The sequence below is a fragment of the Xenopus laevis genome, chromosome 5L (assembly GCF_017654675.1).
Source record: "Xenopus laevis strain J_2021 chromosome 5L, Xenopus_laevis_v10.1, whole genome shotgun sequence".
NCBI lineage: Eukaryota > Metazoa > Chordata > Amphibia > Anura > Pipidae > Xenopus > Xenopus laevis.
In genome coordinates, this window is record NC_054379.1 from 149,312,004 (window position 1) to 149,324,152 (window position 12,149).

The 12,149-nt window shown below is 41.5% G+C and overlaps 1 protein-coding gene across 2 annotated transcripts in view; it reads left to right on the plus strand.

Annotated features, from left to right (window-relative positions):
* hpcal1.L (hippocalcin-like 1 L homeolog) overlaps positions 1-12,149 on the plus strand; it is a 93,971-nt gene that overhangs the window by 18,431 nt on the left and 63,391 nt on the right. Inside the window, exon 2 of one of the 2 annotated variants that reach the window (XM_018261978.2) lies at positions 9,871-9,901. The gene's annotated coding sequence lies outside the window, so the exon portion shown is untranslated. 2 annotated transcript variants of the gene reach the window in all.

The following is a 12,149-nucleotide window of genomic DNA, read 5'->3' on the forward strand; positions in this document are numbered from 1 at the left end:
GGTTCAAAAACATTGGGGATGCGCAGGAGATACAATTGTTTTTTAAATTTCCTGTGTGCCAGTCCCCATTGCTCCGGTTCAGATGATGAAAATTTGCAATAATAAAGGGGAGGGGACATGGGTGATGAACGGCAGTGGCCTAGGGGCGCCCGCTATGTAAATCTGGCCCTGTCCACACACGGTCCGAAAATCGTACAAATCTCAGATTCGTACTATCGGATCTTTGCATCTATGGCCAGCTTAAGTGATAGGGTCCTCTACCTAACAGGATTTTTAAGACTGACTCATCAACATCTGGCTGCTTTTCGGCCAGATATCTGTTGTGAAAGCCTGTTTGAGAGCTCCATATACTGGCCAATAAGTTGCTGACTTTGTCTGTCGGCCCGTGTGTGGCTCCTTAAGAAGTTTTGGGCATTTGTCTTTGAAGCACCTGGTGTAAAAATATATACACTGTAATAATACCCCATTTATAGGCACCATAGATTTGGATACTTATCCATGCAGAGTTGCTTTATATTCTGCAGCATGTCAGGGGACGGGGCTTCAAACTGTTGCTTGAATGCAATGGAGGCTCACACTCTTGCTGTTAAACATACAGCACAGCGTAGGGTGCTTTTGTATAAGTGCCATCATGGATTCTACATTGCACAGCACGTAAATGGTTAAAATACACAATAGCTGTGTTGTCTCATTCCTTTAACTGAACTGTATGGAACTAGGGGTAGTTAGAAGTGACGCAAGCCTGGGGTGCAATTATGGGTGGGTGTGAGGACCCTAGACTTGTACCTCTTCTGCCTTTTGTAACATAGGTCCTATGCAGGGGGCATCAGTCAGTAGGCATGCAGGGGGATTTGTTGGGTAAGTTGCCAAGCAGCTCCTTGGACACCCTTACCTTTTGGCCCTGCACAAGCTGATTGCTAGATAACCATTTTTTCCTTCTAGACAAAGAAAGAAACCTTTAATCGGCAGAAGCAATGTGAAGTTCCGATCATTTAGTGCTGAAAACAGGCCAAAATAAATTAGAATTAGAAATATTCTGCCAGTGACTTTGTTTCTAAGGAAAAGTATATTTCCATCACTATGGAGCTCACTAATGCCTAGCTTCCTTTATGCATCACGTTTTTCCATGCCCTTTCCCGTCCATGCCCTTTCCCGGTAACATTTTCCTTTAACCATTAGACGACCATGTATTGGCTAATTTGAATGGATGAGATCCGGCAATACATCAGTCGAAGCATTATTTGCTTTTAGCACAGTTATATCCCCCCCACCTCCCCGAAGGATCATCAGTATTTTTTATTTCTCGGAGTAGCCTGGTGTTGCACCCTGACAGCACATGGCATTGCAGCCTAAATGAGTATTGATTTCATGAGAAACATCAGTTGTTCACTGGAACATTATCCAATAAAGAGATAAAGCTCGGAGGCATCGAAATGAGTCATTCTGCATTCAGCTTTTAACAGAGTACTGAATTTCCCCTGTGCTGCTACTTCTCATAGGGCTCTTGTTCACGACCGTAAATTCAGCAGCCCCATTAAGACGACTATATGCTATAATATTTCATACATTTTATTTGATTACTGAGCAAACGGTATGATCCTGGGGAGTGTGTAAGTCCATCTGTTGAACAACTGCACCAAAGAAGTGGTTATATGAAGACTCTGCACAAATTCAGATGGCTATACATGGAGTATACACAATAATCAGAAATGACATCAGAATGAACCCGTACCATTTGGGGGGGCATTCATCTTATGATCACTAAATGCCATACGGTGGGAAGGGTAGCTGGAAAGACATTACCAGTATACAACCCCCTCCCTTCACCCTTTGTTGTGATTGTTTTGTTAGCTGGAGTCCATTATGCAGGGGGATAGTCTGTACACTGGAAATCTAATTATTTTCCTCGCAAGGCTCAAACATGGAGTGGCTCCAGTTTTCCCTGTATCTCTCAAGATATAACTATATCGTGATTAAAATTGTCAAAAAGTATGTTAAACACAAGCCCTATTCATTGCACTCATGTTGAGCAAGCAACTATACTGTGCCTTTAATGACACATTTGGTTCTACTGTTAGCGGAGGCGGTCTTTAAAAATGTAGAAAAAACAAAACAAAAACAATACACTTATAAAATGCCTTGTCGTAATACAAATATTTCCAGATGGATTTTATGGTTTCAGATATATTTCATATTTGATCCTATTCTCTTTTGGGGATTTATCCCACCATCTGATTCCTCGTATGTCTGATATAACCGACCACTTAATCAGCTCTGTGCCCTGTGGGTGAATCAATTGGAAGATCATTTGGCTCTGTGCAGAATGCCGTCTCCTGGCCTATGTGCATGGATAAGCTTGATATGCCGCTTGCAGACTGTGAATAATCCGGAAATACTTATTTGTGGCTAAATTCAATATACAATGGATGTTAGAATAATCGTAAGAACTAAACGTGTAATAATTATTTTCTTTGTGTCACATGGAATTCTGTTTATGCTAATTTTGTTTTTGGGCTTTTCCAAAGAAAAATCTGTCATGAAGGACGACCAGGCCTTCATTTTCTTTGGCCAACTTCTTGAGCCTGACTTCTTCTTAGCCTCGGTGCTTACACTTGTGCTATTATCAGTAGGAAACATACCTAGAAAAGAGCCCCAAGCCAAACAACCGTTGGGAAATAACAATTCTTTTCTTATCCCTTTACTTCTAAACTGACATATTGACTAAAGCAGCTTCACCATTGTCCTCTTGGTCAAATGAAATTTACAGGAACAACGTTATAGTTTGATCCGCTAGTGATTTTAAGCAAGTTTTGTTTAAATAGGTTGTTTAACTTTGTGTTAACTTTTAGTATGATGTAGAGCAGCTATCCCCAACTTTTTTTGGCCCAGGGACCGGTAATGGAAAAATAATTTGGCGGGGGTCAGGGCGCCAGTGGCAACTGCACATTCTATTCGGGCGTGCTGGCATCCATCAACGTTGATTGTGGTCTAGGCTTGGAGGCCTGTTCGCAGCCCAGGTCTGTGCCACGACCCTGCGGTTGGGGTGAGAGAGTGATTTTCTGAGACCATTTGCAATTGGTTTTAATTTTTTGTTATTTGTGGTTTTTGAGTTGTTTAGCTTTTTATTCAGCTCCAGTTTGCAATTACATTTCTAGTGTGTGTGTGTGTGTGTGTGTGTGTGTGTGTGTGTGTGTGTGTGTGTGTGTGTGTGTGTGTGTGTGTGTGTGTGTGTGTGTGTGTGTGTGTGTGTGTGTGTGTGTGTGTGTGTGTGTGTGTGTGTGTGTGTGATATTTGTAGAAGGAGCAGATTGTGTAAAGATGAACCCCTTTTTCCCCCATACTTCCTAAAAAGATATTCAGCCTTCAATACTTTCAACCTATCCAAAGAAATGTTATAAACTGTACAGGTGTGAGACCTGTTATCCAGAATGCTTGGGACCTGATGTTTTCTGTAATTTGGCACTCAATACCTTATGTCTACTAAAAATAATTTAAACATTAAGGGGGTTGGAGGGGTCTGCGTTTAATTCGGCAAGCCACGTTAATTGTTCCCACTTCGAAACGTTAGTCATTTTTTTGCTTTAATAAAACCTCTTCTCCACCATAAGACCTAGTGCTAGCTTCTTTTGAGCCAATATATACTGTGTGTATATATATATATATATATATATATATATATATATATATATATATATATATATATATATATATATATATATATATATATATATATATATATATATATATATATATATATATAGTGATAGAATGCTGATGCACACCAGGATTTTCTTTTCAAAGTTACTTTATTTAATCATTGATTAAATAAAGTAACTTTGAAAAGAAAATCCTGGTGTGCATCAGCATTCTATCACTATATAAGTCATTCTGTCTTTGCACCCAGGTGAAGTTTTTTCTAAGTGTGTGCTAAAGCCTTTATATATATATATATATATATATATATATATATATATATATATATATATATATATATATATATATATATATATATATATATATATATATATATATATATATATATATATTTTATTATATATATATATATATTATAATATTGTATGCATATTGTGTGCCATAAGAGTAATCTGGTTTTGTTTGTTCTGCTTTGGCAGTTTCTTATCTCTCCTGATGCTCTGTTTGCTTTAAAGGTCTAAATTACCTTTTAAAAGGACAAGGAAAATGGTAAAGCAACTAAACTTTATCTTAATGGTCGCTGTAAAACTTACTGTGTCCCTGCATTGTGCCCTTTGCCTCCAGAATCAGTGGTATTCATCTCCTCTGCCCTTCAGATACGATCTATGTCTTCGAACTTCCATTTTGGGTGCCCCCTCACTTTCTGCATGGCTATTTTCTGAAGTCCAACCTCTGCGCATGGGTTGTTTTCTTAAAGGGGAAGGAAACCTAGTTGGCGCAAAAACCCTCCCCCCCCTCCCGTGTTGTCCACCCTCCCTCCTCCCCCCTGGCCTACCCGTCCCGCTGGGCAAATGCCCCTAACTTGTTACTTACCCTTCTGCGCAGGTCCAGTCCAGGGAGTTCACAGACGACATCTTCTTCCACGCGATCGTCTTCCTGCTTTGACCGGCGCATGCGCAGTAGGAGCATTTCGCCGGTACGATCTACTGCGCATGCGCGAAAAGTACTTCTTGACTTTTGACGCATGCGCAGTAGATCCGTACCGGCGAAATGCTCCTACTGCGCATGCGCCAAAACGCCGTTCAAAGCAGGAAGAAGATCGCGTGGAAGAAGATGTCGTCTGTGAACTCCCTGGACTGGACCTGCGCAGAAGGGTAAGTAACAAGTTAGGGGCATTTGCCCAGCGGGACGGGTAGGCCAGGGGGGAGGAGGGAGGGTGGGCAACACACGGGAGGGGGGAGGGTTTTTGCGCCAACTAGGTTTCCTTCCCCTTTAAGATGATGGTACAACAGATATAATGAGCTGTTCAGGGGCAGCAGGAAAGTAAAATGTGCACTAAGATGACGCCCGCAATAATAAAGGAACTATGTGATATGTTCTACATCTCGGTACTGGGGATGTAGTGCTGATTTTGGCAAAATAATGATCACAGTTTTGGAGAGCCCAGTCTGGCTGATGTTCATGTCAGTGTTTAATTACCCTTCCTTTTTTGCGATAATATTTGCAGATCTCTATTTTGGAATTTCAGCTGCTCTGTGCTTGCTGTGGTCCAGTTTACCCTAGCAACCAGGCAGTGGTTTGAAAAAGAGACTGGAACAGGAGAGGCCTTAACTGGAAGATAAGTAATAAAAAGTAACAATGATAAAAATGGCCTCTCGGAGCAATAGCTTTTGGCTGCTGTGATCAGTGACCCCCATTCGAAATCTGGAAAGAAGAAGGCAAAAACTATAATAGAAAATAGAGGCCAACTAAAAAGTTCTAAGGAGATGACATTTGTTTATATTGAATCAAGACTTCTCTCAAGAGAAGAGGAGCAAATGAGCCTTTTTAAGGCAGTTGTAAGCGGGACTATCATAGCAAATAATTCATTGGTTGCCCTGGATATCTTCCCAGTAGTTATGTGTTTTCCCTCAACCTGCACAGACCCTAATCCGAAACCGGCCCAGCCTGCTCCGTACCCTCTATTTATAGACCCGTGCCTGACCTGCCCTGTGGTGACATCATGAAAGGGGCATGGCAGACACGAGTTTATAAATTCAGGAAACGGAATTTCCTGTAGCCGGCCTGAACCTACCTGACCCGCTGGTAAACCAGCCTGCACATTAGAGTCCTGCATGGGTCCATTTTTTGAACCCATACCCAACCCGTACCTGCAACTCGAACCCGCAATTTGATCCCCATGTTTCCGCTACCCGACCCGCTATAGGCCAACTAACCTTCCGACCTGGGGGACACACAAAACTTGAAGTGCTATCACATTTGGCCAGAAGTGACATCATTCCGGTACCGAATCTACCCAAAAAAAATTTTAAACTAGAAAAACCACAAGGGTGGGTGGGAGGTATCAAGTCCACACCTTTTTTGGGTACCCAGCCAGGTCACCTGCAGACTGCCCGCATGGCCAAGTAATCGTGGACTTTTTGCCCGAAAACCCGACCACTTTGCGGATATTTGGCGGGCACCCTAACTCGATGCAGGACTCTACCACACATCACTTCTTCCCAGGTGAAAATTTGCCTAATGTTGTTATATATAATTCCCCCCATCTATAAGCAGTCACCCCATTTATATTCATTATTGTCGGCATTTTCATGCTTTTTGGTTTCCCGTTGCTATCCTTTTATGTCAGTGCTGAGAGCTCATCATTAGGTGCACACACAGGGTCCTTGTGCTCATATCTCATCATTTTTCGTCATGCCTCCTTTGCCAGAATAGGGAATTATTATGAGAACAATAGGGCGTTCATTATAAAAATTCGAAATATCTATCGTTTCTATCTCACTTTTGAAGACAGCAGGTAACAGTAGTCGTAGAATCATTAACTGGACCAGTCAACTAAAAATTCTGATTCTCCAAGCTAAATAATAATAATAATATTACTAGGCTTTATCCTGCTACAACTTCCTTTATATAATTTGGTAGCTATTTGCTATGATAGATAAGAAGTCTTGGAATTCTTCTACATTTGTGTCAAGATATCGGGAAAATGGTGTCTTTTTTCCCTCTGCGGTCTGTGTGTAGCAATTGCTCTATAAACAAAGATTTGTCCATTGATTCTAGCGAGGCCGAAGCCCAAGGTGACCTATTTGTTTGGGGAGGCTGCCAATAGAAGACTTTCAATTGAAGAACAATTATTAAATTGGAATATATAGCAGCTGATCTCTTTTTGAGAAGACTAAGCCTCTCTAAATATTTATTATTCTTCATTGATGTTGAGTCCTACAAAAAGTGCTGGGATTTTGCTAAATCCCAAACCATATTCCGGATTTGGTTTATCCGCTAACGCCCCAAGGGAGCATTTTTGGGCTCAAAAGCAGCAGTACCATTACTCTCAAGCCTTTCTTATTCAAGTCAAAGGGAGATGGTGGTAGGGTTGCCAGTTTAGTTTGGTTTTTCGTGGAACTGTTTGGTTAAAAATGCTGTTTTGGTTCAGCATTATGTGCCATGAGCCTCACAGGGGGCCCCTGGTAATGACCAGTATCCCCATCACTCTTCTTCCAGCCTGCATCTATTGCCATCCAATCCAAACAGAAGGAGAAGGGGTTATGGTAAGATGATGTAGAGTAGGGCCCCAAAAAAAGTTTATTTCCATGGGGTTCCGGATTGTCAAGTTACACCACTTTACTTGGGTACTTTTTATTGTATGTTTCAAGGGGCAGTTTACTTTTAAAATTAACTTTTAGCATAGTCTACATCTAAGAATTCTAGGCTCATTTGCAGATGATCTTTCTTTTTGTAGTTTTTTTATTACACCTCTCAAGCATTGAATCTAATGTGGTATCTTTTGGGCCCTGCAGCGGGACGGGTACCCGCAGGTTATCCGCAAAAGAACGGGCACCCTGCGGAATGAGGGGAGGATTTTCAGGTGCGGGTATAGATGCGGGTTGCGGGTCTCATCTAAATTTCTTATCTTATATAATATTGTCTATATTTTACTCCTTTCAAAGTTTTACAAAACGTGTTTCTGTACCCGCCCACTTGATGACGTCACTTCCAGTTTGCAGTAGCATCACTTCCTGTTTGATGGTGGCGGGCAGGTTGCAGATCGTGTTGCAGATAAGGCAGTTGCGGGTCAGGTAGCGGATCAAAGTGGGTAAATATGCAGGTTGCGGATTTGGGCCGGGTCCGGGTCTTAGAAATTGGTTGCAGCGCAGGACTCTAGTATCTTGTTACTAGGGGTAACTACTAGCAACCAGGGAGCAGTTTTGAAATGAAAATGAGCCAGTAACTGTAATGGGTCTAAAAAGAAAGAAGTCTTTACTGTCAATCTGTTGTTTTGTAACCTGGACCAGTGACCCGACAACCGGACTACACGAAAAGTTGCTTAGCATAGTTCCATGGATAACATGTTAAAGGGTAAATGTGCCTTTGCATTATTTTGCCCTCGGCCCAATGCTGTAAGTGTATCCGCACAGACGTAACCTTCATTCCTCTAATAGCATGGGATTAGCAGATGATGTTATCCAGCTCTTGGCTCAGGTGCTGCTGTTTTTAGGACGTACTGCCATGTATTAATTGAAAATATATAATGCACAGTGAACGTTATAAATACAGTGTATATAGAGTGGCTTCAGCGAAAATAGAATCTTCCCCGTTATAAATAAGGAAGGATGTGCCAGCGTTTAATCATTAGCAGTCCGCATGCTTGAATTGGTGAGGCAATGACTGCTTCTCTTTGGTATTTGGCAGAGACCTTATTCAAAGGAATTTATTTTCCATTTGTTATTTTTTTTTTATAATGAGAAGAATTTCTGAATAAATGTGATTCATACGGAGCTTAGAGGGAACCTAAACTGTGAAACAATAGTGTCTGGAAATATATACGTTTGGTGCAATTTTATGATGGTGTATACTGTATGTACTGTATGGTGCTGCCCATTCTTTCTTATTTCATGTATGTCAATCTTCAGCCATTGAATACACACGGCCGCACCTCCCTTTATTTGATGGCTTGGTATGGGGCAGAATTATCGAAATTTTTTTTAGAATAACTCGGTTAAGTTTGATTGCAAATTTGAATAGTCAAGACAAATTTTCTTTCTGCTAAGGGATCTTTCTGTCATTTAGATATCCATACCTTAGATCTACTAAAAAATAATGTAAACATTAAATAAACCCAAATAGGATAGTTTTGCCACCAATAAGGATTAATTATATATTCGTTGGGATCAAGTACAAGCTACTGTTTTACTATTACAGAGAGAAAAGGAAATTGCTTTTCTATTTTTAAATTGTTTAAAATAGAGTTGAAGGGAGATGGCTTTCCCAGATTTCAGAGCTTTCTAGATAACAGGTTTCCAGATAACTGATCCCATAACTGTATATATAATTTTTTTTTTTTTTTTTTTACACTGACATGCATGATTCTACGTTCTGTCTCTGACCTGCCCGAACCCTCTTCCCAGACTACTTAGGCTGGCAGAATAATTTAACCCCTTCCTTGCTTTTTCCATTGTGAATTAATGGATTCTGGGACTTGAAATCCCTCTGTTGTATGTAGTAGGTCGTTCATAGAAGGACTTCAAGTCCCAGAATCCATCCCTTCACAATAGAACAAGGCGACAGAGGGGTTAAATGACTCTGCCAGCCTAAGGGGGGGGGGAGGGTTGAGAAATACCCTAGGCAGGTTAATCGGCTTTTGATAAAACCGTGTGTGTGTGTATGATTGTGATAGAGATCTTAGATTGTAAATTCTACTGGAGCAGTGACCAATGTGAATGATGTAATCTCTGTAAAGTAATATGCTGGCATTGTATAAATTAAGGCTAATAATTATAAATATGAAAAAAATAGAATGCAAATACAGGGCAGGAGTATTTAAGTCACTAACAGAACTATCATCAGATGCTCGTTTATTGCTCTGTTTCCAGTCGTTTCCACATTTCCAGGCTCATTTGAATCCTATGGGGAAAACCTGTTGCTTATTAAAGCACTGTGGCTGGCACTTAAAGGCTTAATGCCACCACTGCATAAATATTTCTCTCTTTAGGAAGTCTACCCTGCAGAACTGTGTGAATAGGAGATACAATATCATTGCACTTGGCTCCCAATGTTTAGTTGAGTCTGTCACTTACTGACCAGCAGTGCTGCCCGTTTTCTGTCTTTACATGACCGTCTGCATCGTGTCATCATATAATTCAACTCCGCTTGATTATGGGGTTAATAACTTGGCACTGCTAGGTTCTGACCCTTATATATTTGCGTTTTTGTTTTTTAGACAGACGCTCATCATTTACAGGAGAGAACTGGTAAGAACATTTGTTTTTGCTGTCAACATTGGACTTTGCAAATGTAACACTATGTGCTTCACACTTTCAAGTTCCAGAATCCATCCATCTTGGGACACCCCCTGTTTCACCCGAACCACACCCCACCCCATTACTTACTAGGCAAAGTTCTGCCCACATCATGCCTCATTTTATTCCAGATCATCTTTTCTGCTCCACTTCTGTTTGGGGCAGTGGAGTAACTATAGAGGAAGCAGCCCACGAAGTCGCAGGGGGACATGGACTGCAGGGTCTGCTTCCTCTATAACTAATAAAAAAAAATCCCTCCTCCCCAGCTACTCTCACTTACTGGCAAGGAAAGGGGGAAGCAAGTCTGTCTGGAGTGGGCAGAGTCGGGGCGGGATGTGTGTGGGCAGAGGAGGGATGGGAAGTGGGCAGAGTCGGGGCGGGATGTGTGTGGGCAGAGGAGGGATGGGAAGTGGGCGGGATCAGGCCCGGATTTGTGGAAAGGCCACCTAGGCCCAAGCCTAGAACGGCATGCTGCCCAACCACACCCTTATTGGTTCAGAAACACTGGGGATGCGCTGGAGATACAATCATTTTTAAAATTTCCCATGCACCAATCCCAATTGCTCTGGTCCAGATGATGAAAATTTGTACGAATAAAGGGGAGGCAACAGGGACAAGGAACCTCAGTGGGCCTACGGGAACCCACTATGTAAATCCGGCCCTGGGCAGGATTATAGGTATCAGAGTACGTCAGGCCCCTCTGAAGATTTTTTTGCAGGGGGGCCCGGCACACTCTAGTTACGCCCCTGGCTGGGCGTTTAAATATGGGTGGCCCCTGAAAAGTTTGGGGGATTGAAAGGTCATAATATACACCTGTGTTTATCTTGGGATTGGAGGGATATGCTTTGGTCACACTGAAGAATTGTTATTTTTATTGAAGGCCATTGGTCTGTAGTATTACCTGCTTCTTCCATTCATCTCCTGAAGCAGCAATGCCAGAATTTTGGAAACCCAATAAAGACCTTAACGGGAAGGGTGGCAGTCTGAACCTACTGTTCAAATAATGAATAAAATCATGATTTGTTGTAGAAGTTTTCTTAGACTTTAAACTGCATTTACAGAAGGCTGACCGTTGTGATTGGTTAATATGGTAGGAGTCCATAAGTGGCATGATTGATAAATCTGAATCTGGACCTTATGAAGCCATCTGGCACTAGGACCCTTTCTGAAATTTTCAGTGATATGAGCTGATATGCAGTGATTGGCTGGTGAGGACGTTGGTGCAGCATGAGCCTAGTGGAGGGGATTTGGAGCAGACTTCAGGAGAGAGGTGGGGCAGCATACATCTAAAGTGGGGTGATCTCCTGTGGTCTCCAGGGGCACCAGGAGATTGAGTTTCTTGTGGGCCAACACTGCCCTTTTATATCCAATAATCTACATACCGGAGCTGCCAAGTGAAACTAATTGCTTGCCATTGCCAAGGCTGTCATACCTAAAAAACTAAATTGATGTGACATATCAATGCCCTTTGGGCATAATTATTTAATGCAACATGGTGATATTACCGGTCACAGGCTCCTCTCATTTTGATACAAGCCTGTTTTGTATTAAATGTGATGTTAACACTAAATAAGCAGACCGTATAGAACCCTCAGCAGAACTAAAAGCGCAGCTTCTAGACTAGTGAATATTTGGAGCTTTCCACTTTCATTGCCCCCACTCTGCACTTAATGAATCCTGAGCCGGTGCCGAGTGACTGATGGAAACTGTGAGCGACAGAGTATTCTCGAAACAACGGACGGGAGCTGGGGAATAATCCAGACAGAGCAAACAGTGGGTCACTGCATGTCTCCTGCTCTAATTACTGTTCTGTACAGAAAATTGAATTTATTTAGCAAAGGATGTTGTGCCAAATGCTTTTTTAGCGATACATAAGTAATTTATAGACAGAAATGTGGATGGAAGACAGTGGCGGATTAATGACATGAGGATTTAAAGAATAGTTCACCTTTAAATAAATGTTTAGTATGATGTGGACATTAATATTCTGAGAACTTGCAACTGGTCTTCATTTTTTAGGGTTCTCCAGTTATATAGCTTTTTATTCAGCAGCTCTCCTAAATTATATTTTAGCGCCTATCGGGTTACTTACCCTACCAATGGTTTGAACAAGAGACTGCAATATGAATGGGAGAGGGCCTGCATAGAAAGATAGGAAATAAAAAGTAATACATGTATGGGATCCGTTATTCAGAAAGCT